Raw genomic sequence first — 26,911 nt, forward strand, 5'->3', positions numbered from 1 at the left:
TTATTAGAATACTCATGGTGAAAGGAGAAACTTAGCGTTAGTCTCTCAGACCAAGTTGATAGAACAGTTAGATTGCGCCTTTGTGTTTAATGGTTTGAATTTCATACCTTTGAGGTAGAATAAATTTGTAACTTTGGTGAATTGATAGCAATTACGAATCTGAATTTAATTGGGGAATTAAACTCTGAATTTTAAACCCTAAAACGAGTAACAGGCATCTTGAAATATTACAAAGATTGGTGCAATTGCAAATAATTTCGTTTCATGGTACACATTTTCACTACTTGAAAACCGAATGCCATTTTCGAATGCTCATTTGTTGGATTCTAAACAAGCTGTAACAGCGCACAACATATGAGGAATCGTATGCATATGAAATCCTAAATCGAATTTTCATTTGGAATTATTTTTTTTAAATAGTTATTGGGCAAATGAAGTCGATAGTGCAATGGTCATGTTCTTTGGAATGTTTTGATACTCAGAAAATTGGTTCCTTAAATATTTTCATCATCTCATGAGAGTTTGGCATTGAGCCTTGTTAAGGAACTACATCCGCTGAACGAAATAACAAGACCCATAAACGAGGTTGCTGTAAATGTAACCATACGATAACGAACAACAGAAAACAAAGAAACAAATGATGCTCTCTGCATCCTATAAGATGTATGCCGATTTATATGCATTTAAGCTAATGGTTAGATCTCGTAAAGAGAAATATGCATTAGTGTGAATAAGCATTGTGAAAAGTGGAACGAGAATTTACTTGAATATATGTACCAGTTAATTAGTATGTTATGCTTGCTCATGCAGATGAGTAGATGTTCAAAGATCTCTTTTAGAGGTTGTTTATTGATTGATTAATATGATATCTAATCATGTTGCCAAGTTTGTTGACAACTTCATTGACAGGAAGCGATGGCGGATGGTGCCAAAGGAAAGTGATGTTTGACCTTGTGGCAGGAAAATGATTAATGGACCATGCAGATGAGTTTGAGTAGTAGGATCGTACATTGCTAGAACGATCATGCCACAAGGGATGTTGTATGTGGCGGTATGTAAGTAAAAGATTACATGAAAACTGTATTAGCTTTTAGCTAGTTATGTGATAACTTAATGATAATTCATTGTAATGATTTTAATAACAATGGTTAAGGGATGGAATCCCTTATAAGCCATTGAGTGAGGGGTGAAAACCCTCACGAGCGTTTAATAATAAGATTAAACGTTTGCTGGTTTTCACCCTACGGGGTTTCCAGGGTATATCAGTGTTCAATGGTGTGATTGATGTGATTGCCTTTTGTGTCAATTGGATGATGTTGAATCCTTGATGTTGATGGTTCTTTATTTGATGGCATGATCATAATGTCCAAATTAATATGGTTATGGAAATCGTGAAATGGATGCAAGGAATTATGAGATAGTTTATGTTATTACACTACCATGGTCAGGGTTAATGGTTATGCAACTTACTGACTGTTATTGCAATTTACTTGATGCATTAATGAACACTATGTCTAATGGTTAATGATGATTGTGGAGTTATGAATTTGATAAATTACTAGTGGGTAATTTGTATAAAAATTCTAACTTCCTACTTTTACATGCGAGGTTACCGGGGTATGTGACACCTAAATCAGTAACAGGGTAAAGAGTAACGAAAGCTACTCGTGCTAGTTTCTTGCTTTGGGAAGATATGAAACAAGAAATCATACTAACAGTGCTTTGGGAAGATATGAAACAAGAAAGCATGCTACCTGATTATCGTTGGACTATATTTTTATGAGTTGTTTCTCGTGCTCTCTGAGTCCCCTGTAAGATACCTTCGAACTAATTTAGCTATGGAAAATGTGAAGTAGTATAATAAACAACTTTCACAAATTTACTCCAGGAATCATTAAATCCCATAATTCCCATTATTGTTATGTTGATATTGATTATTGTTGTATGGATAGGTGTTAAAAAGTTAAAAGTAATAAAAAAATAAAAATTATTGAATAGTATGTAAATTAGATGTGAATGGGTATATATATATATATATATATATATATATATATATATATATATATATATATTGAGGAAGCATGTAACAAGATTTTTAATAATAAAGCATGTAACAAGATTTTTAATAATAAAATTTTAGTTAAATTTCTAATAATTAAATTAAAATATAAAAAAATTTATAAATATTTTTGCAATTAAAAGTAAATTTTAGTTTGTAATTTTAGTTAGATATAAAATTATGATTGTGTTAAGAGACACTTTCTAGTCCAATATGAAAGAGATGTAATATCTTGTCTTTCTAATCTTATTAAACATTTTGAGATGATTGAATTAGATAAAAATAAAATACAACTAAAAACTTAAATAAAATAAATAATAATTATTAGTTATTAATAAACATTTTGACTATATCAAATTATATAAAATTTAAATTTAAAAAATAAATTTAAAATAAATATTATAGAAACATAAATATTTAAGACAATTTTCTTTTATTAATTTAAGATAAATATTATAGAAACTTTTAAAGTAAAAATTGATTTTCAATAAGAAAAACAATATAATTTCAGATGATATCATCATTATAAGTAAATATTTTTTAAAAGAAAGAGAAGAAAATTGATTTTTAATTATAATTTTAACATGTTTGTTTATAAATTTACTTAAATACCAAATTTTAATTTTTAAATAAATACACATTTAACTAAATTAAATAATAAATTAAAGTAAAACTAATTAAAAAAATTGGGTCACTCAAACATAAAACCTTGATTAAATTCAAAACCTTACCTGACTCTTCCCAAGATGCCCGCCATAACAGTAAAAATAAAATAAAATTGGATCACTCAAACATAAAACCTTAATTAAAGTCAAGACCTTATCGAACTCTTCCCAAGATGCCTTAAAGGCCACCCGCAAAAAATAAAAATAGATGAGGAGACTTTTAAACACGATCATATATGAAATTCATTCACAAGTTGATTTCATTTTATTAATCATATAATTAATTTCAAGTTAAAAGTTTAATTAGTCGAACATTTCTTATTTCAGTTTAAGGTGGATAAGGATTTGTTGACTTTATTTTTTTTTGGAATGTATTGACTAGATTGATTTTAAAGGGAATATGCTTAGGATATGCTTAGTCTAGTTAAAAGTTTAATTAGTGGAACATTTCTTATTTTAGTTTAAGGTGGATAAGGATTTGTTGACTTTATTTTTTTTATTTTTAATGTATTGACTAGATTGATTCTGAAGGGAATATTTTTAGGATATGTATAGTCTAAATCCTTATCAACTACTCTAGTTTTTTTAGAGAGTTTATTAGGTTTCATTGACTTTTAATGAATTTAAAGAAATTGATGTCAGGAATTTCAAAGAATACCAAAATTTAGAAAAATTGATTTATACCATGGTTGTAAATGATAGAATCTCTTCAACCCTTATGTCTTTTATAAGACTTGGGATTCTTAAAGCTTAAGTAAAATCAAAGTTAATATTTTTGTTACAATAATAGTTTTTTTTTGTTATATATTATTCTATGGTAGATATGAATGAAGTCTTTGCCTATATCAATCACATTAATATTTTTAATGTCGTTGTATTAGTATTTATGTGCACATGTAACCATTATGTTAATTTTTTATATTTTTTTACAATTGAATTAGATGTTAATTATTGGTGAGGATAATTATTATTGATTGTTATTGATGAATGCATGATGTCTCTATCATTATTGCTTAATGAAAATATGTGGACTTACAATTATTCAATAAAATCATGTCACTAGAATGACTAAGCGAGTGGTCCATAATGAGATAGAAATTCATTCTTTCCAAATGTTTTTGTGTATGCGGTAACTTGTTTCATTATCTTTGAAGAAGATGAGCTATTAGCCAATTAGTAGTAGTCTTAAGTCTTACTCCAAATCCAAAAATAGTTTTTCAACTAAGATAATACTCATAAGAAAGCCAATATTCTTAAAGTTCATTATTAAGATTATATCTCTAATATGGTATTGTGTTTTTTAGTAACATTTAATCTTTATTTCATGTGAATCTCTTGTCCATGTTAGTTATATATATATATATATATATATATATATATATATATATATATATACACGTAAAAAAAATTAAAATATTCGCCCTAAATGAAAAGTAATTAACAAAAAATAGGGAATTTGTATAAATTAAAAGAAGTTGTAGTAATACTCATAGTAGAGTTCTACAAAATAGGCCTCCCATGAAGGTAGTATAACTTAAAAATTCCATCTGGTTCTATTTTATAATGGCCACTTGCAAGAATCTTTTACTACACTTTAAATTAAAAATTCTTGATGTGCAAATGCAAATGATAATTTAAGAATTAGACATAACATATTTGGGTGTGGATTAAAGGGTAGGAAGGCCAACCATTTGCTTTTTCCTTCCTTGAATTGCAACTTTGGTGTCTATTCGAGGGTGTGTAGAGAGGAGATTTTTGTTGTTGACAACATAGAACATTTTTCTCAAATATTAGCTAAGATTAATGTGAGATGATTAGATATGTATTTGAGTTTGAATCCCCATTATTATCTATAGCAACCTAATTTAGTTGATGGAAAACAACTTGAGTTTTTAATTCCAATATTTTTAATTTCTTCGTTTGTAGAAGAAAGACTCTAGTAATGATATCCACCTTGAGATTATGGCTAGTTTCTTGCTGACTTTAGTTGTCAATGAAGGATTAAATTAAGATATCCAATTGTTTGATGTAATCTATATGCCTATACAAGGTCAGTCACATTTCAAGAAGCTCTTACTAGTCAATTTTGTCAGAGCATCGATACAAAGGTTTGGACGGATTCTTCCAAGGTCAAAAGGAAGGGGCATAGACAACCTAAGTAAAACAAATTGCACAAAACCCTAGTTGAGGCGATGAAGGTAAGCACTATAACGACCACTAGTCATATACACAACGGAAATATTAAAATACTTCGTAGATAAATATATCCATCATAGGATAGTAATTGTAAATTGTATATTGTATAAAAGAACTAATGTAGGATGAGTACAATTGAGAATGAGGGTCTTGTATATATAGCCACGTAAGTACCCTTTCACGAGCATGCATGTCTCTAAGACATGCATTTTCATTATTAACTAACTAACCATTAGTTAATTTACTTATTACTTATTATTATATTTATATTATTATATTTATATTATTATGATTATTATTTATTATCTATTTTTACATAATTTATGTTCATAATATTGCCTTCTCCTTCAAAAATATTTGTCCTCAAAACTTACTAATGAAGGATCAAATCTCTTCTGTCGTTCGGAATATCTTCTTGCTTCTAAGCTTTTATCTTTGTTGATACAAGATGGTATGATGTTCTGACTGATATACATAATTGTCGTATTGAAATCAGATCGAACCATCTTAGATTAATCTTCTAGGGAATCTTCTGATCCTTGGAGATGTGTGGTGAATAATTATCATATGACCAGATTGAGCTCACTTCAATATTCTTTGGAATATAAGTTTGTTTATGTTCTGTGTGATATAGATGTGTAAATTGATTAAGGTGTCTACTCTTGGGATTTAGATGTAGATAAGGAATTTTTCTTGTTTGAACTTCCTTCAATGTTTCTATGGCAGTTTCCCGATTTCCATCACGGCATTAGTGTTGTTGACTTAACTATTGAATCCTTATTTGGGGTGTCGTCTCTTTGAACGACAACCTTTGAGTACGTTTTTAATTCAATAGGGTTTGGATTTGCCTGAACTACGATATTAGTGGTATTTATGTTTATTTCATCAATTTGGATTGCTACATATGGAGATTTGATGATTCCTTTGTGACAAGTTCTTTGAGTCTATTCGTCAATGATTTCTTTTCATCCTTAAGTTTTTTAATATGTTTGAGCAGATTTTGATTATGATTTTTGAGATGGAATCATTCCTCATTCTCTGAGAAAACTTTATTTTGGCCTTCACGCTTCTCATTTTTTAAACACTTGATTTGTTCTACTAATGTTTGGTTAATGGTTGATCTCATCATTTAATTGACTAAGATATACCTTTCAGTAAGCTACAGTAGTCCATGTTTCATTTAGAGTGGTACATTGAAGGACTATTACTTTATTGAGTTATCATATTGGCACTTCTTGGATACTAACTACCTCATTGCATCTCTCATCACCGTCTTACTGCTCAATGGTCCTCTATAATCTCTGGATGCTATCTTTTATAGATATGTAATCACAAAGGTTACTAAGTGATCTATCCTCGAATCTTGCTCAACCAATCTTGTTGACAATGGACTGATATCATTGTTATAGTAGTCTAATATTAAATTGCAAGGGTTGTATTTGAGGTTACAATGACATTGAAATTGGTTACTAAAATAGAAGGTATGGTTATTTGCATCTTGAGAATGATTTAAGGGTTGATCTACTCATTTAATTGATTGATATATACTTGCCAGTAAACTACAACATCCCATGTTTAATTGGTAGTGGTACATCGAAGTAATAATGCTTTCTTGAGTTAGCATATTTGCATTTTTGTTGGCTTTTCTCCCTAGCCTAGTCAAGAATAGGATAGCCTTCTTGGATACTAACTACCTCATTGCATCTCTCATTGGTGTCTTACTACTCAGTGGTCCTCTAGACTCTCTGGATGTTATCTTTTATAGATCTATAATCACAAAGGTTACTGAGTGTTCTATCCTCTAATCTTGCTCAACCGATTTTGCTGGAAATGGACTGATATCATTGTTATAGTAGTCTAATATTAAATTTCAGCGGTCAGATTTGAGGTTGCAGTGGCATTGAAATTGGTTACTAAACTTGGGTATGGTTATTTGCATCTTGAGAATGATTTAAGTGGTCCTTTAGAGTCTATGGATGATATCTTTTATAGATCTTTAATCCGGGCTTAAAGAAATTTCGTAATTAATAGATAGTCTTACACAAGGTTATTAGACTCTAAATGGATTGGGGTTCGGACAGACTCATTGTATTGAATAAAGAGCTTGAACGAATGGTAGTTACAGTGGGCCCATATCGCTGAGGAAGGAAAATCTTGCTTGACATAAATAGAGCGAGGTGGGTATAAGTATCTCTCTCTTGCAAATTGCATTGCATATATTTTATTGCATTCGACTAGCTAATCTCACTATTAGCAAATTTGTCTAATTCCTTGTAGTTATGCTCTTGCAATATTTTAGTTGTATCGTCTTAATTTGATAATCTAATACTTAAAAGAGAATTTCTAATAAGCATATACAAGTGATAAAGAGACATTGGTATCGTTATTCATTTAAAAGTTCTTCTCTAATCAGATCTTGTGATTTGTTTAGCAAGTGATATTGGCTATAATGGATTTAATTTACCCTTCTTTCTCAATAAAAATAATGATAAAATAATCAATATGATAACATTATTCAACAAAAACAAACTTGTATGTCTGCAACAACCAACGAATAGAATGGATGTAACATTGTGCACACATTATGTTTGTATGTCTCCAAGAGCTGATGAATAGAATGAATGTAACACTGTGCACACATTCTGATTGTATCTCTCTAGCAACTAATGACTAGACTGAATGTTTGAAATGAAAATCAGTAAGGGTTGATGTTTTATATTTTTTTTTCTCTAAAATTTAATTGGTAGGGAAGATTGGGATAGATTTCCATCTCCCAAATTCAAATGTGTGTTCTCGATTGATTTGTACATGATCCAATCATTGATAAACTTTCATGGTTGATCCTTGTGCTTTCATGTGTTTAATTCTTGAATTGAAAGGGTGGTGTGTTTAATACCTAAATTGAAAGGGTTGGTGTCATTTATTGCATCCTCTAAACTAATTCTTGAATTGAATGGTGTCATTTATTTTTTTCAATAGGTTGAATGGTTAAATACACATGTAGATATGGCTGACACACATTTTCCCTGTTCTTGTGCAGGTATTACCCAGCAATGAGATGTGTTGCTCTAGTGGAAATCAGTGGGCGATTAGCAATGAGATGTGTTGCTCTAGTGGAAATCAGTGGGCAATTGTTTGATGGGATAGATGTACTCCTGGATAGAATTCAATGGTACGTTTTTCAATGCATTTTGACTTAATCGGTAATTTAGAGCTGGAGGTAGTTGCAATAGTATGTCTTGTCAAATTGTGATGTTAAGGGTTGGTGTTTGACAAATATTGATCCAACCAATATATGGGCCCATTTTAAACATAATTTAATTACTTATATAAACTATTTATGTGAATCTTTTTGTTAGTTTATGATAATTTTTTGATGATCCTTCTACACAGCAATAAAAGCTCCTTCTTTATATCTAAAAAATTAATTATAAAATTATAAAATAACTTATTGTTATGCAATTACTTAATTAATAAAATAATATATTTTTTAATATTAATTAATTATTTTTTAATATTAAATTATTTTCAACTTTAGCAAGAGCTATCCTTATCCCTTCCAACTTTTCTCATAAGCACGACGTGTGAGAGTTAAAGTCTCGAGCCAACGTTCAATTTGGTGAAAGACTTGTGATGACCCCGGAAAAATGTAAATGTTGGAATTTTACTGTAGTAAGAGATAGAGTTGAAAGATTGTTGTTCTTTTATTTTATAAAAAAAAAAACTCTAATCATATTATTTTATTTGTGAATTAAAATATATAGGAAAATATATACTTCTTGAAATGCTGGCAACCTCTGAAAGGAGGATTTGAAGAAGAAAATCATTTATGAAAACTGACTGAAACTACCCTCCCTAACGGGGAAAAGTCCTGGGTAGAGAAAAGAGGAATTTTGTGCTGTAGGGACAGACAGAAGGATTCCAAAGGAAAATAAAATAAAATAAGCTGGTTAAGTCTGGTAAGGACCACATAACTAGGAACAAGGTGCATGTATCTTGTTGAGGGCTGTAGGCCTGCAAGATAGCTCGGGGGGAGATTCCAGTCTTAGCGATGGATCTCAAGGTTGGGTGGACAAGAGCAAATATGGATTGCAGGTGAATTTCTGAAGCATATATATACAACACTGGTGAACCAGGTACGTGTTAGCATTTGAAGGAAAATTAGTTCAGCAATGACTGTTGACCACACTGCAGATAAATTTACAGTAGTTGACAGTGCAGACCCTTACATCATAAATTTTCCTTTGATATCATATTGCTTTAGTATATTTGATTCAGGCAAATATTACTATTTAAATGTCAGATTATTTAAATGTCAGATAATTGTAAAAGAGAAAACCTGACACGCTAATGGTAGTTCAAATAAAAAAAACATATAAACAATAAGTCGGACCAGAAGCACTGTAGTGGGTATCCGAGCGGATAGGTACATTAAAATAACGACTAGACTATCTTCATTACCTGTGTTATCCACAGTTAAGAGAAGGAAAGTAAAAGACCTCAAACTACTTTTCCTTTAGAGAACAACCAGAGTTATGCTAACCAACTACCGTAGGACAAATCATGTAATTACACATGGTGAACAAAGTTCAGAGTTTAGAGACTTTACGAGACTGTGACCACAAGAGAATTCGTATAACCCAGAGAATTAGTCACATATAACCAAATGCCATCGATAAGAGAAATATTACGAAACTGGTTGCTTAACAGTGAAATAAATTGCAGTTAACTGAACGGTACTGAGAAGTAAATATTTCGAGAATGATTAACCAGCCAAGTCTAGTTCCCTAGTATCCATTCAAAGGACAACGAATGCAACCACAGAAATTGCTTAACCATACACATACATTCAACAGGTATTACATATATGTATGCGCTGTAACAATCCAACAATCTCATTTTAACTTAAACTCAGTAACGGAAAGAACCATATGCTGGTAATGCAGCATTCTATAACTGCGTAAGGAGGACATAAACAAAAGGGAATAGTAAAGAAAAACCAACTACCATTCCTGAGATGATAACATTATGCGATAGTGGTAGAACCGGAATACATACTGCTCACAGAATTAGACATAACAACTAACTGAATTCAGAATGGCAAACCAGCATTATCAGATTGAGCATACTGCAAGTATGAGCGGCATGCAATTTCACCATCCAAGGAAAAAACCAGAAGCGAACCAGCAGTTACAGAACAAATAGTAATTAAGAGCGAAGAACTGAAGAGTAAGATTGAATATATGTTCATTATGTCCAAATAAAAACATCCTTGACCAGAGAGGTCCAAACACAGCGGCCAGTTCAACAACTGCCTCAACATTTACATATAACAGTGGCATTTGAATGTCTAAAACACAGGAAGGCAAAGATTGCCATCGAATCATTCAACCGCTGCACGGGGTTAAGGCGCAAGGGAAACTGCCTGTTTCTCATAGCTCAACAGGGTAGGTCGAAACGTAAAGACCTGAGAATAGGAAAAACACATGCGAAACATGAGGATCTCCTCTGGAATTCCTCGTCTGGAATCTAACAGCCGAAAACCAGTACATATAAGAAAACACGCGGGTATTATTCACAGCCGTTTCGGCACATCAAGGAAAGAGAAACCCTTAGACTTCGCACCAGGTTTTAGAGTCGCTTGCTTACCTGGTATGAGACGGAGGAGGTCGAGGCATTTGGGCTCCGTCATTCCACAAGCGGAAAGGGGGCTTGTAACAAGCCTTACCTGCACACAACAATATCGGGATTATCAGTCAATGGGAGCTTACAAACCAGTAGCAAACCTCATTTTTAAACGCATGCAAAGCTTGTGCCGAACTTGTGGAAAAAAAAGAGATAATCTGTAGCAAAAAGACTGTGTCTAAATTAAAAGTAAACAGAGTGTATTACCTGCACAGTGTCCTTGAAGAGTAAGCATAAGACCTCGGAGCTGTAGATGAAGCTCAGGGGAGGCGTTAAATGAAAAACGAAACCAGGTGATTGATTGACCAGAGAAATGCCGAGAGTCCTTCCCGTTCCAAATGAGCCACGAGCAAAGCTCTAAGGGGTTTATGAAAGGCCTCAAACCCTTAGGCGTTTCCCTGCCCTCCGATCTGGGCATTAGATCTCCACCGTAGGAATAGAGCGGGAATCCAAGGCGTGAAGGCCAAGGGTGCGAGAACCAACGAGTCACATGGCCAAGCGGGTGAGCCAGGCCACCTATTGAATCACTGACAAGAAACTTAAATGCCGCCAACAACTCAACGCCGGAAAAGGCTACGGGTCGGACAAGGCATGTAATCCGATTGCCGTTCATTACACATGTCACCCATGCAGTCAAGCCAAACCTTAAGTCAATAATTTGTATAGTTTGTCAAACAAATATTGTAGGTCCAAGATATATCACCTCAGTTCAGCTTATGTAAATGTTAAACTGCGCAACAATGGTTACGGTAAGAGTTATGTAAATGTAATATAGTTTTACCAATTTAATTTTTTTTTTTTTTATGTATTTATACAGGGATGTGACAAATTGGTATCAGAGCCAAGTTACAATACTGTGGCCTCTGGAACAGCATGTTCAAATGTACAGATAACTATCCCATACATCTGTAAGGGAGAGAGTTAATCAAACTAACTACTTTTCCTGTCCCATTTCTAGGGGTGAGACACAGGAACAATAACAGCTAATAGCCAACAGATAGAAAACAATGAATATGCAGAGAGCCGGCAGCGCTCCTCGGGAAAACCCAGAGCTGTGGGTACAGCTTGGCGAGGAGACACGTAGTACAAACCTTGCAATACTGGAAACTGTTCAGGAGCTGAAGAATGAGATGGCACGTTTACGAGAGGATAATGCGCGACTGACGGTGGAACAAGAAAGAATTCTGAAGAGTTTGTCGGATAGGCAGAACCCACCACTAGCTAATCCCAGTGCGGAACAGCAGAGGATGATAGAAGAATGAAACTATCAAACTGGACCTGAAAACTCAGAGGAAAAGGAGGACCATTCCGATAATGTACTCGAACAACAGACTTCAAAACGTCAGAGAATGGAGCTGCAGGGAGAATTTCGAAAAATTAAACCCCCACATTTTGATGGGGAACAGGAAGAAGCGGCTGAAGCATGGTTAATTAACATGAACAAATATTTCCAGTTGTATGAGTATGACCATAACTTGAAGGCACGATTGGCCATCTTCCAGTTACAAGGTAAAGCAACCCTGTGGTGGGAGGAAATTAAGATCGTCAAGGGGGTAAGCGAACGGACCATAACATGGGAAAAGTTTCAGAAATACTTCAAAGAGAGATATCTGACCGAGCGCTTCTACGATGAAAAAGCAAGGGAATTCCATGATTTACGGTTGGGACAACAGACTATGGACGAATTTATCAACCGTTTTACTTCCCTGCTTCGTTATGTGCCCTATATTAAGGAGGAGAAAGCCAAGGTGCAAAGGTTTGTAAGCAGTTTACCTCTATATATAAGAGAAAGGATCGAGTTTGACAATCCTAGGACAATGGATGAAGCTATCCGCAAGGCTAGAATCTGTTACCAGCAGAATAAACAGAGGGGAGATGCTCCAAATAAAAGATGGAATGAAAGAAGAGGTAACAGGACTGTTGGAAATAGCAAAGGAAGTCGCAGTAATGGTAGTAAGGGAGCTGGCAAAGGGCAGAACAACAGAACTGTAGCAAGAGGGTCACTCAGGGCTAGGCCAACCAGTGAGTCCAGAGTGAGTGAACAGCCTACTAGGCCGGAGGGTGAAGGAATGGCCAGACCTCCAGTTCAATGTTGGGGCTGTGGAGGACCACACTACGTCAAAAACTGCCCGCAGCGGAAGGGTACGGATCAGATATCCCAGATTCACGAAGCATCGACCGTTGGGGATGTGGGACGTAGCGTACCAAGGATTAACGCAGCCCTGGATGATCGTCAAGCGGAATACCAGCCGACTATGGTGGAATTTGAAGGTAAAATTTCGAACCTTTCTATAGCTGTTCTCATTGATCCAGGAGCCACTTTAAGTTATATTAGCCCAAAGATAGTAGAACAGTGTAAGCTACAATCTGAAAAATTCAGGAATCCATGGCTGGTACAGTTAGCTACGGGAGCCAAGAGACGGGTCTTGGCAAAAATTAATAATTGCTCTTTAACCGTAGCAGGACAGCCAATAGTAGTGGATCTGAATGTACTTCCGTTGGGTTCATATGACATTCTGATTGGGATGGATTGGCTAGAAAAACACTGGTCATTAGTAAACTGCAAGACGAAAACCATTTACTATAAAGATGACTTTGGGGAGAAGCAGGAACTGCAAGGGATCAAGCACCCCGTGCAGATCCGGCCGATCACGGCATCCCAGCTAGCTAAATGTATCAAAAAGAAATGTCAAATTTATGCCATTCAGGTAGGCTATGCAAATCAGAAGGATAAAACAGCCACGCTGGAAAATATTCCCGTAATACAAGAATTTGCAGATGTTTTTCCAGAGGAGATACCGGGGCTGCCACCCAAAAGAGATATAGACTTTACCATCGAATTGACACCGGGGGCAGCACCAGTGTCGCGGGCACCTTATCGAATGAGCGTACCTGAATTAACAGAATTAAAAATGCAACTGCAAGAGCTGCTAGACAAAAATTACATTCACCCCAGTGTATCACCATGGGGAGCCCCAATGTTATTTGTCAAGAAAAAAGATGGAACTCTTCGGATGTGCATAGACTATCGTCAGCTGAACAAGCTCACGATCAAAAATAAATATCCTTTACCTCAGATTGATGAACTCTTCGATCAAGTGAAGGGGGCAACAGTGTTCTCTAAGATCGATCTGCGATCCGGGTATCACCAGATTAGGATTAAGGAGGAAGATATCGCTAAGACAGCTTTCAGAACACGGTATGGGCACTACGAGTTTGTGGTGCTACCTTTTGGCTTGACCAATGCACCTGCCACCTTTATGTGTTTGATGAACAGTGTGTTTCATAGGTTCTTGGATAAATTTGTATTGATATTTATCGATGATATTCTGATATATTCTCGTTCTAGGAAGGAGCACGAGGAACATCTCAGATTAGTGCTACAAACTCTCCGGGAACATCAGCTATACGCTAAGTTCAGCAAGTGTGATTTCTTCAGGGAGGAAATACAATACTTAGGCCATATAATCACCAAAGAGGGGATTGCAGTGGACCCTGAAAAGATAAGGACTATAATGGAATGGCCCGTACCAAAGGATGTGGCAGATATCAGGTCCTTTATGGGGCTAGCTGGCTATTATAGAAGATTCGTGGAAGGTTTTTCAAGGGTAGCATACCCTATCACCTCCTTACAAAAAAAAGGAAGGGTATTCAAATGGACCTCAGAGTGTCAGCGGAGCTTTGAGCAACTTAAACATTTACTCACCACCGCACCCATCTTGAGTATAGCTGATCCTAATAAGGATTACGTGGTATGTACTGATGCGAGTAAGGAGGGTGTGGGCGGAGTATTGATGCAGGAAGGAAGAGTAATCGCGTACGAATCAAGAAAGCTAAAGGAACATGAGCAGAAATATTCTGCCTACGACTTAGAATTGGCAGCCGTTATACACGCACTGAAGATGTGGCGACATTATCTCTTGGGGAGAAAATTTCTGTTGTTAACAGATCATCACAGCTTGACAAATTATTTCAGCCAACCTACCTTAAATACGAGGCAAGCCCGTTGGGCGGATTTTCTAAGTGGATTCGATTTTGAAATTAAACACTTAAAAGGGAAGGAGAACCGTGTAGCCGACGCATTGAGTCGGAAGGTGCAGTGCTTGTATGAAATTTCGATCAGTAAATGGAAGAATTCCTTATTTGAAATGATAAAAACAACAGCAGATCAAGATGTTGAATACCAGCAAATAAAACAGCAGGTACAACAACTTTCTAGCGGGAAAATGCAGCAGGGATATGAATTAGATGATGCCGGAATGCTGTATTTTAATAAGAGGCTGTATGTACCTAACAAAGATGGTCTTAGGAATCTGATTTTGGATGAATTTCACATCAGCCACTATACCGGGCACCCAGGATACCAAAAAATGGTCACCGCACTTAGAAAAGAATATTATTGGCCAGGAATGAAAAAGAATGTAGCTGAATACTTGGCACGGTGTTTGGAGTGTCAACAGATTAAAGCAGAGCATTTGCATCCAGCAGGGCTGCTACAACCTTTACCCATTCCAGAGTGGAAATGGGAAACTATTTCTATGGATTTTATAACTGGGTTGCCTCGGACAAAGAGAAACAATGACTCCATTATGGTAGTGGTAGATAAACTGAGTAAGGCAGCACACTTTATACCTGTGCAGTCCACTTATAAGGCTGTGCAAATTGCTCATATTTTTATGCAGAATGTGTTCAAACTGCATGGACTTCCGAAGATAATAATATCTGATCGTGATGTAAAATTCACGTCAACTTTTTGGAGAACATTGTTTACTGAACTGGGAACACAGTTGAATTTCAGCACAGCCTATCATCCCCAGACCGATGGTCAAACAGAACGAGTGAACCAGGTAGTGGAGGACATGTTGAGAGCATGTGTAATGCAGAAACCAACTCAATGGGAGGAATATTTACACCTGGTTGAATTCGCATATAATAATGGATATCACACGTCAACACAGCTGAGTCCCTTTGAGGTCTTGTATGGGCAGAAATGCCGCACACCTTCAAGCTAGGGTGGACCTGAGGATAAATTAAGATTGGGACCAGAAATGCTCAAAGAAATGGAAGACATGGTAAAAGGGGTGCGTACCAATTTAAAGGCTGCTCAGGACAGACAAAAAAGTTTTGCAGATCGGAAAAGAAGGTTCAAAGAATATCAGGTCAGTGACCATGTTTTTGTGAGGATCCAAGCCAGAAGGAGCACCCTGCAATGGAGCGGGTGTGCCAAACTTGCTCCTCGCTATTTTGGACCTTTTCAGGTCTTGGCAAGAGTGGGGCCGGTGGCTTACCAACTCGCCCTGCCAAGTCATATTAGGATCCACAATGTTTTCCACGTTTCTATACTAAAAAAATACGTTTACGACCCTAAACATGTGATCAAATGGCAGGATGTACGGGTAAGAACTAATCTGGTTGATCTAGTTAAGCTTTTATTCCAGGCAGGAAGTGACTGGAATTGTTGTTGATTGCAGGTCGAACCGGAAGGCGAGGTTCTGGTCGAGCCACTGAACATCCTCGACCGGAGAGAAGTGCGACTGCGGAAGCGAGCTATTACCCAAGTTAAAGTGCAGTGGCAGCACTATGGGCCTGATGAGGCCACTTGGGAAGACGAAGAGCTCATCAAAAAAGCTTACCCGGAATTGTTTAGGGAAAACAGACATCGGGACGATGTCCAATCTCAGGAGGGGGAGATGTGATGACCCCGGAAAAATGTAAATGTTGGAATTTTACTGTAGTAAGAGATAGAGTTGAAAGATTGTTGTTCTTTTATTTTATAAAAAAAAAACTCTAATCATATTATTTTATTTGTGAATTAAAATATATTGGAAAATATATACTTCTTGAAATGCTGGCAACCTCTGAAAGGAGGATTTGAAGAAGAAAATCAGTTATGAAAACTGACTGAAACTACCCTCCCTAACGGGGAAAAGTCCTGGGTAGAGAAAAGAGGAATTTTGTGCTGTAGGGACAGACAGAAGGATTCCAAAGGAAAAAAAAATAAAATAAGCTGGTTAAGTCTGGTAAGGACCAGATAACCAGGCACAAGGTGCATGTATCTTGTTGAGGGCTGTAGGCCTGCAAGATAGCTCGGGGGGAGATTCCAGTCTTAGCGATGGATCTCAAGGTTGGGTGGACAAGAGCAAATATGGATTGCAGGTGAATTTCTGAAGCGTATATATACAACACTGGTGAACCAGGTACGTGTTAGCATTTGAAGGAAAATTAGTTCAGCAATGACTGTTGACCACACTGCAGATAAATTTACAGTAGTTGACAGGGCAGACCTGTAATGCTCCTCGTGAAGTGATAATGTTGGGTAAAATAGTAAATTTAACTGTGAGCTAAAACTCTGTTTGATAAGTATAAAAACTCTGTTGTTAGTGTTGTTAATTATTATGATAATTAATTGTGTCATCACTATTTAATTTGAGTGTATGATTAATTGTGGTTAATAACTGTTGAGGTAGTTAAATAAAAAAAAAAACCTAACTACCTTCATGAGACAGTTGAGACCCCAGGAGGAAAAGGGGGAAAATGCCAAGTCTGGTGAGGATCAGATGGCAGGAATGGGGAGATGCTATGTCTGGTAGTGACCAGATAGCATGTGTTGGAAGGAAGAGACTTCCTGAATCCGCTACGTCTGGTTAGGATCAGATAGCGAGACCTGGCATAGCCAGAGGGTTCGCAGACAAGAAGATCTGCAGAAGTGCTTGGGGGTGGAAGATCGAGGAGGATCTTCCTACGGACGGGAGGTTGACAAGCATTACGAACAGGTTTGCTGCTAAACAGGTATGGCTTGCTAAGCATTTTATCTGTGGAATCCTTTTATGGTCTTTTATAGGCAAGTAAAGATAATGGGAAAACAATCTAATCATTTCTTTTTAGAAATCTAGTCTCTACGCAACCGGCAGAGACGGAATCTGGACCTTTCAATCAAAGAACAGAAGCAAAAAGAAAACATATCGAACTGAAATCTCTGTGAAATGTTAAACAGAAAAGAATACTGTTAAAACCCTTCTCTGTAACCAGTTGGGAATGAAAACGAAAAGAAATTTAACACTGTGCAGAGGTAATGGGTTCATATTCCGAATCGAGAACAACATTAAAACAACCGAAAACTACCCAAACCTCTTACCAAGGAGAATCGCAGGCCGAACGAATCGTCGGCGGAACCATGCACGAGCTTCGTAGCAACAACATTCAATAGCATTTATATAACTGAAACATTTGGCAGAATATACATATGTATGCAGGATGAAACATAACACAGTCGGACACATCCCTGTCACCGTGGATCGAAAGAAGAACCATTAACATTATGCATGCAAAACAGTTATTAACAGATTGTCCCGGCTCCAAAAGAATCGCCGTGGCTGAGCTTAAGTATGTGCTTAGCCAGCAGGGGCTTCTAATGTCCGAACCATTAATATAGAAGAACTAACCATAAAAACGAATTTACACTGGAAAAGAAACGATTAGAGACTAGTATTCAAGCCTGTGTTCACAGTAAAGCTACAGAGAAGGCGAGTACGCCAGAAAGCATCATAATACAGAACTAGAGTCATACAAAGATTCCCGTGTCACAGTAACAATTTCTTAACCAAGATTAAACTGAGAAATAGTATTATATAAACCAAAAACATTGTTCAACAAGAAGTATTGTCTGCGCTCAGGAGCGTTAGATCATATAATGAAAGACAAGTTATACAATTTAAGCTCGGCGTACAACGCCTCTTAGCGGTGGTTCCCGCCTGAGTGTGGGCGGGAAAACCAGACATAATACAACCACCAAATATGAGAATGAGACATAGAAATTCCCAAGCGAGGAAACCCCTTGAGTATGGCCGAGGGACTCCAAATACAAGAGCAGACCCCGACATTCCTGTTCAGACGAACAACTGTTCAGCCATTACCTTGGGAAAAGCCAAACAGGTCTATGGTAAACGCATAGCTCTTACCTGGATTTGGGATGGCAGAGAAGCGGAGAAGACTCCCAATATCGCTGGTTAGCCATCGAGCCATCCTCCTGAGAACAACAACCAAACCATAAACTGAGAGCTCTAAATAAAAACGCTGAGAGAAAACGTAAACGAGCTAGCAGAGACTGTAACCTTAACCGAGCTGCGGAAGCTCATGCACCTGTGCAAAACACAAGCAGGAAAGAGAGAAGCGGGACCTGAATAAGAAGAATTAATACCTGAATCCGTGAAGGATGGCAGAGACATTCTGCTGTGCACCAGATCACTTGGAGACGGAAGGTTCAGGGTAAGGCAGAGCGCCACAACGCTGTAAGTGACAGACGGTCGTTCAATATTGAAAACAAGAAACAAGCCGAAAGAGTGAATCACCTCATAAATACTTCAACAGCTTTCTCTGCCTCGTGGCTCAACAACAGCCCTGGATCTGGGCGAGCTTGTTACCATCGTCCGATCAGCAGGAAAAGAACCGGGAAAAGCAACCGAGATTTGGCAAGTTCGAGATGTCAGGCCGTATGGCGTTTGGAGCATCAGGCACGCGAAGGCACATGAAGGTCTGTTAGCTAGCCGTTCATCGAGCCAAATGGACGATGCAAAACAAGCCAGCTAGATGAGCGCCGGAGCCGGACAGAACCCACGGCTTCAGCTTCCTCGGGGACATAAACCAGCACATAAATATAGTAAATGCCATAAAGAAACATTTAAGAATGAGTACCGTTCATAGCACCCTGTATATACCTTTGAATTGTAATCCGCATGTTAGAAATTCACAACATATCAAGAGTTATCCATTGCCTAATCGTTATCGAATCATGGGTATGGAAAGATGTGTATAGGGAGACATTATTAACCTTTGCATGAGCGGGTAGAAATATACTTATAATACTTGAATGTTTTTATAATAAGTAAACTTTGATTGTAATGCTCGGCAACAATAGTATTTATAATTTGTTTGGCTGTGCGAAGAAATTCAATGTGACATATATGCATAATTTTATGGTGGTAAAATATAAAAAAAATTTAGATCTGTAATGGTGCGTGACAAGACCCTTACATCATAAATTTTCCTTTGATATCATACTGCTTTAGTATATTTGATTCAGGCAAATATTACTATTTAAATGTCAGATTATTTAAATGCCAGATAATTGTAAAAGAGAAAACCTGACACGCTAATGGTAGTTCAAATAAAAGAAAAACATATAAAACAATAAGTCGGACCAGAAGCACTGTGGTGGGTATCCGAGCAGATAGGTACATTAAAAGAACGACTGGACTATCTTCATTACCTGTGTTATCCACAGTTATGAGAAGGAAAGTAAAAGACCATAAACTACTTTTCCTTTAGAGAACAGCCAGAGTTATGCTAACCAAACACCGTTAGACAAATCATGTAATTACACATTGTGAACAAAGTTCAGAGTTTAGAGTCTTAACGAGACTGTGACCACAAGAGAAATCGTATAACCCAGAGAATTAGTCACATATAACCAAATGCCATCGAAAAGAGAAATATTACAAAACTGGTTGCTTAACAGTGAAATAAATTACAATTAACTGAACGGTATTGAGAAGTAAATATTTCGAGAATGATTAACCAATTAAGTCTAGTTCCCTAGTATCCATTCAAAGGACAACGAATGCAACCACAGAAATTGCTTAACCATACACATACATTCAACAGGGATTACATATATGTATGCGCTGTACCAATCCAACAATCTCATTTTAACTTAAACTCAGTAACAGAAAGAACCATATGCTGGTAATGCCGCATTCTATAACTGCGTAAGGAGGACATAAACAAAAGGGAATAGTAAAGAAAAACCAACTACCATCCCTGAGATGATAACATTATGCGATAGTGGTAGAACCGGAATTCATACTGCTCACAGAATTAGACATAACAACTAACTGAATTCAGAATGGCAAACCAGCATTATCAGATTGAGCATACTACAAGTATGAGCGGCATGCAATTTCACCATCCAAGGAAAAAACCAAAAGTGAACCAGCAGTTACATAACAAATAGTAATTAAGAGCAAAGAACTGAAGAGTAAGATTGAATATATGTTCATTATGTCCAAATAAAAACATCCTTGACCAGAGAGGTCCAAACACAGCGGCCAGTTCAACAACTGCCTCAACATCTACATACAACAGTGGCATTTGAATGTCTAAAACACAAGAAGGCAAAGATTGCCATCGAATCATTCAACCGCTGCACGGGGTTAAGGCGCAAGGGAAACTGCCTGTTTCTCATAGCTCAACAGGGTAGGTCGAAACGTAAAGACCTGAGAATAGGAAAAACACATGCGAAACATGAGGATCTCCTCTGGAATCTAACAGCCGAAAACCAGTACATATAAGAAAACACGCGGACATTATTCACAGCCGTTTCAGCACATCAAGGAAAGAGAAACCCTTAGACTTCGCACCAGGTTTTAGAGTCGCTTGCTTACCTGGTATGAGACGGAGGAGATCGAGGAATTTGGGCTCCGTCATTCCACAAGCGGAAAGGGGGCTTGTAACAAGCCTTACCTGCACACAACAATATCGGGATTATCAGTCAATGGGAGCTTACAAACCAGTAGCAAACCTCATTTTTAAACGCATGCAAAGCTTGTGCCGAACTTGTGGAAAAAAAAGAGATAATCTGTAGCAAAAAGACTGTGTCGAAAAGACTGTGTCTAAATTAAAAGTAAACAGAGTGTATTACCTGCACAGTGTCCTTGAAGAGTAAGCATAAGACCTCGGAGCTGTAGATGAAGCTTAGGGGAGGCGTTAAATGAAAAACGAAACCAGGTGATTGATTGACCAGAGAAATGCCGAGAGTCCTTCCCGTTCCAAATGAGCCACGAGCAAAGCTCTAAGGGTTTTATGAAAGGCCTCAAACCCTTAGGCGTTTCCCTGCCCTCCGATCTGGGCATTGGATCTCCACTGTAGGAATAGAGCGGGAATCTGAGGCGTGAAGGCCAAGGGTGCAAGAACCAATGAGTCACATGGCCAAGCGGGTGAGCCAGGCCACCTATTGAATCACTGACAAGAAACTTAAATGCCGCCAAAAACTCAACGCCGGAAAAGGCTACGGGTCGGACAAGGCATGTAATCCGATTGTCGTTCATTACACATGTCACCCATGCAGTCAAGCCAAACCTTAAGTCAATAATTTGTATAGTTTGTCAAATAAATATTGTAGGTCCAAGATATATCACCTCAGTTCAGCTTATGTAAATGTTAAACTGCGCAACAATGGTTACGATAAGAGTTATGTAAATGTAATATAGTTTTACCAATTTAATTTTTTTTTATTTTTATGTATTTATGCAGGGATGTGACAAGACTTGAGTTTAATGGGGAGGCAAAAAGCAAACTCAACGCAAAAGCTTCCTCATCTCATATTATATTATATTATCAAAATCATCCATAAGAACAACACAATTAAATGAATAATATATAGTTTTTATATCACTGAATATTGATTATACCAAAATATGATTAGTGAATATGTGTGAATTTAAAATATTTATTATTTAAAATCCGAAGAAAAATGAAAAATGATGGAATAATTATTATTTTTATGGTTTTAAAGTTAATTAAAATAAAATATTTAAAATTATTTTATTATTATTTTAAACTAATTAAAATAAAATAAAAAATATATTTCATATGGAATAAATAGAAGTTATATTTTGGGTGTGGAGTATGTTACATTCATATTACGGCTCAAAAGTATTTGGCAAGAGTGAACTCTGCTCCCTTAAGGACCACTCCTAGCTGGTTATTTCAAGTGGCATGGTTTTCTTTGATTAAGGATGATGAGTCAACGTGCATTCATGGTTAGCACCCAAAGATGGTTGTCTTTAGTGTTGGTTTGACAACTGAGTTATGATAGGTTTTCCCACAGCTCATCCTAACTTCTAGACGAAATGACTTTTTTAAAAACTTGAGTTTAAATTGTTTAAAGTGTATAATTCAAGTATCCCTCAAGTTTTTAAGGTTCTTGAATCCATTTATGCATTCAAAAATATATTTTAAATAACAAAAAATCTTCAAAATATATAGACAAATTTTAATAACTTCCGTTGAAAAATATTATTTTATTTATAAAATAAACTATTCCAACTATAAAAATAAAATAAAAAATAAAAAATATATTTTTTACGAAATTCCCATTAAATTTGACCAAAAACTTTCTGATTTATATCCGGATTTCCGAGCACGGCTATAGAAACTGGTTTGCTGTAACGAGTGTGGCCACCGTTCCTCGTGGAATGCAAGTGGGAGCGTGAAACGCTACAGGATTCCTAGGATTGTCCTAGGATCTCTGGAGGAGCTGAAGCAACTGAAGCCGTACACTTTCGAGTTTCAGATGAGCAACGTGCAGATGTCATATCCCTCACGTAATTAACTCAACGTAAATCAAATTGTTATAAAATAAGTTACGAATTAGTTACAAACTAATTCTTGATAACTGATTTGGGGGAAATCAAGAAAAGGGGATCTTGGTAGAAAGAAAACCGCATGGCTGTTTAAGCAAGCTTCTTGGATGTTACGCTTTATGCTGGCATTATAGTTTTGCTCGATTCAATCTCTCATGTATATATCAATTGTTATGTCGATGGAAGAGGGTTCGAGCAGTTTCCAGACGGATTTTACAATCGCAATCTCTTCGACCGGGGAATCCGTTTCATCATTGTTCAAGGTGGATTTCAGAATAGCAATCTGTACCAATTGTTTCAAGATGTGCCGAATTGTTTCAAGGCGTATGTTCGACCATAAGTCAGATTGAATATAAGTCAGATGGAATATATGAAGGTCGTGTGTTCGATCGACAATGCTGTTGCCTCTGTATCTGTATACTTGTTGAGAGATCGTCGTGTGTTCGATCCACAATGTTGTTGTGTCTGTATTTTTGTTGAGAGGGCGTACTGAATATATGAATCGTGTGTTCCATCCACGTTACTCTGTATCTTTGTTTGGAGAGGGTTAAACTGAATATATGAAGGTCCTCTGTTCGGTCAACGCTACTCTGTATCTTTGTTGGGTCCTGCGTTTGATCTTTGTTGGGAGAGCGTGAGTCTGCGTCAGACCAAATATATGAAGGTCGCGTGTTCGATCAACGCTCAACGCAGCTAGCACTTCATAATTCTACCTCAAATCACGTTGGAGGTGAACAATGGCCACGAGCTTCTGCCTTCGGCCATTGTGTGCCCCTCTGGTGGAGGTTGGAGGCGAAGACATGCGAACATTCTACACTTTGGGCTTTTATCTTCTTGCTGGCTACAACAACAACATGATCAGTAGGGGCGCTCGTCGAAAGTTCGCCATAGCAGTGAATCTGAGCGACGACAGTGCCTTTGAAGTGAAAAGGGTCGTGGTTAATTACCGCTGCCCGGGTGATTACGTGACCTTTCTCCATGATAGGCTGACCAGCGTTTTGAATGGGGCCGATTGGGGTTCTATCAGTTTATCCGTCAAGGACAACAATGACGGGTCAGGTTTTTTTTCCTGAGATCAATCTTTCCTGAGCACATGAACGTGGACGCAGATGTAGAGTTGGTTGGGAACGCTTTTCCACAATGGGCGTGAACTTGCAGAGCAACTGCAGATCCGTGTCTCTGGCGGATATGGCTTCCAAAGCAACGGTGATGGAGGCAAGGTGGATTGCGATGAACAAGATAAGTAACTTTCTCGCTTTCTGGAAGGGAAAATATAAATATAAGTATGCTTTATTTGGGTATCTTTTGAAAGATTTCTTACCAAATATAGAGAGAATATAAACATAATAGTATGCAATGAGGAATGTGAAGAAAATGCAAGGATGTAAGAGCTAGGTAAATATGTAGTTTTACCTCATAAAGTAAAAATGTAGATTTCTTTAGAAATACTACATGTGAATCTTGTGTTAAATGCTTTATGGTTCTAGCTAACTTTTGTTGTTTTGAAAATGCATTACATGCATGAGGAAGTTAGCTAGTGACGTGCTTTTAGGCACATAGTTATTCGTTTCTGTAGTTTCTTTTTGGTAAAAGAGTGCATACTTCAGGTATGAGGATGAAGGATTCTAGGAGAAGTTTCTTGGAAACAAAATAGTGGTTCTTTCTTTAAAAATATATATGAATAGTGTTCCTAATATATTGAAAACCCATACTTGTATTATTAAAAGATTATGTGCACTACATATACTAAATAGGGGCTATTAGGATAAGCTAATGGATGCTCAAAGAACAGTCGTTGTGTTATGGAGACGTGTTCTTTGTATGTTAACAAAACTATGTTAATTTCTTGAAAAATAACTATGTGAAAGGAACGCATGTGCAAGGCGCAGAACAATAGTTATTACTTGGTATGTGAACATAACCAATGTGTTATATGTTTTAAAAAGGAAACATGGACTTGTAAAACTAATGGTTAGATCTCTTAGAGAGAGATATGTACCAGTGTGAGTAAGCATTGTGAAAACTAGAATAAGAATTTACTTGAATAGATGTACTAGTTAGTCAGTATGTTATGCTTGCTCATGCAGATGAGTAGATGTTAAAAGATCACTTTTAGAGGTTGTTTAATGAATTATTAATAATGTATCTAATATTGTTGCCAAAGCTTGTTGACAACTACATTGACAGGAGACGATGGCGGTTGATGCCAAAGGGGAAGTGATGTTTAACATTATGGCAGGAAAAGGATTATTGGTCCATGCAGATGAGTTCAAGTTGCAGGATTGTCCATTACTAGAACAATCATGCCACAAGGAATGTTGTATGTGGCGGTATGTAAGTAAAAGATTACATGAGAACTGTATTAGCTTTTAGCTAGTTATGTGATAACTTAATGATAACTCATTGTAATGATTTTATAACAATGGTTAAGGGATGGAATCCCTTATAATCCATTGAGTGAGGGGTGAAATCCCTCACGAGCGTTTAATAATAAGATTAAACGTTTGCTGGTTTTCACCCTAAGGGGTTTCCAGGGTAAATTGGTGTTCAAATGGTGTGATTGCCTTTTGTGTCAGTTTGATAATGATGAGTCCTTGAGGTTGATGGTTCTTTATTTGATTTGACAACCATAATGTCCTAGTACATGATTATTTATTATGGTTAAGTATATCAAGAAATGGATGCAACGATTCATGAGACAGTTTATGTTATTACACTACCACAGTGGTGGTTATAGGTTATGCAATGGTTATGCAACTTACTGTCTTTGATGGCAATTTACTTGATGTACTAATGAATGTTATATCTAATGGTTAATGATGAATTGTGGAATTGTGAATTGGTTAATTACTTGTGGTAATTTGTATTAAAAAATTCTAACTCCCTACTTTTACATGCGAGGTTACCGGGGTATGTGACAGCAGACGTGGATGAGCGCGGCCCTCACAGACCAGGACTCCTGCCTCAATGGCTTTCAGGACCTCAACGCCACCGGTCATGTTACGGCCATGGCCCCGGTCGCGTGCGGGACGTGGGAAAATTGATAAGTAATTACATTGTAAAAGCATTTACAGTGTAATTTTTTTATTAACAAAAATTATAAATAAATAGTGTTTTAGATAAAAGAAAATTACAATATATATATTACATTAAAATATATAGTATATAAGTAGTAATAATAACTTAAGATTTATTTTATTTTGAAAATTAGAATAATGATTTTTTAAGCAAATTTCAATTTAATTGATAAGCATATAAAAACTTGAATACTTGCAATAAACTTACAAGATAACAATATGTTGAACCATGTATATTCACATAGACTTTGTCATAGATATTATTAACTTGTAAATCTTTGTTACAATACCATCATTGATCCATAAAACCTGCCCAAAACCATCTCAATACCACATGCCCAAAAACTATCTTTCATTTCACAGTCAAAATATGTTATAATAGATATATTTTTTAAATTTAATTTTATTACATTTTTGGGCCAAAATTCTCTATATCCCAATATGAAAGACATGTTAGATTGCCCTATTATATTATGTTATCTAAACATTTTGACGAAGTCATTGTCTATAATGCGAGGTGACGGAATCCGGCAGAAGAAATTGAGGTTAAATATTGATTTGTTGCAGTTAAAATGGTTTTTTAACTGCATATTTGGATTCAGCACCCTGGAAAACCCCTAGGAAGCTTTGATTCTGCAGAAACTAGCTATCAAACTTGCTATTCCAATAAATTGCTGCCGGATTTTAACCGGAAAAACCCACCGGAAAAGCTTCGAAAAAGTCGCATTATAGACAACTGCAAAATAAAAATGAAAATACAAAATAAAATTATTACTTAAAATATTTTGACTCGGTGAAATTACATAAAAC

This window comes from Pinus tabuliformis, chromosome Q (genome assembly GCF_031772625.1).
Source record: "Pinus tabuliformis cultivar Carrire ecotype Pingquan chromosome Q, CPIR1, whole genome shotgun sequence".
In the NCBI taxonomy this organism is placed as follows: domain Eukaryota; kingdom Viridiplantae; phylum Streptophyta; class Pinopsida; order Pinales; family Pinaceae; genus Pinus; species Pinus tabuliformis.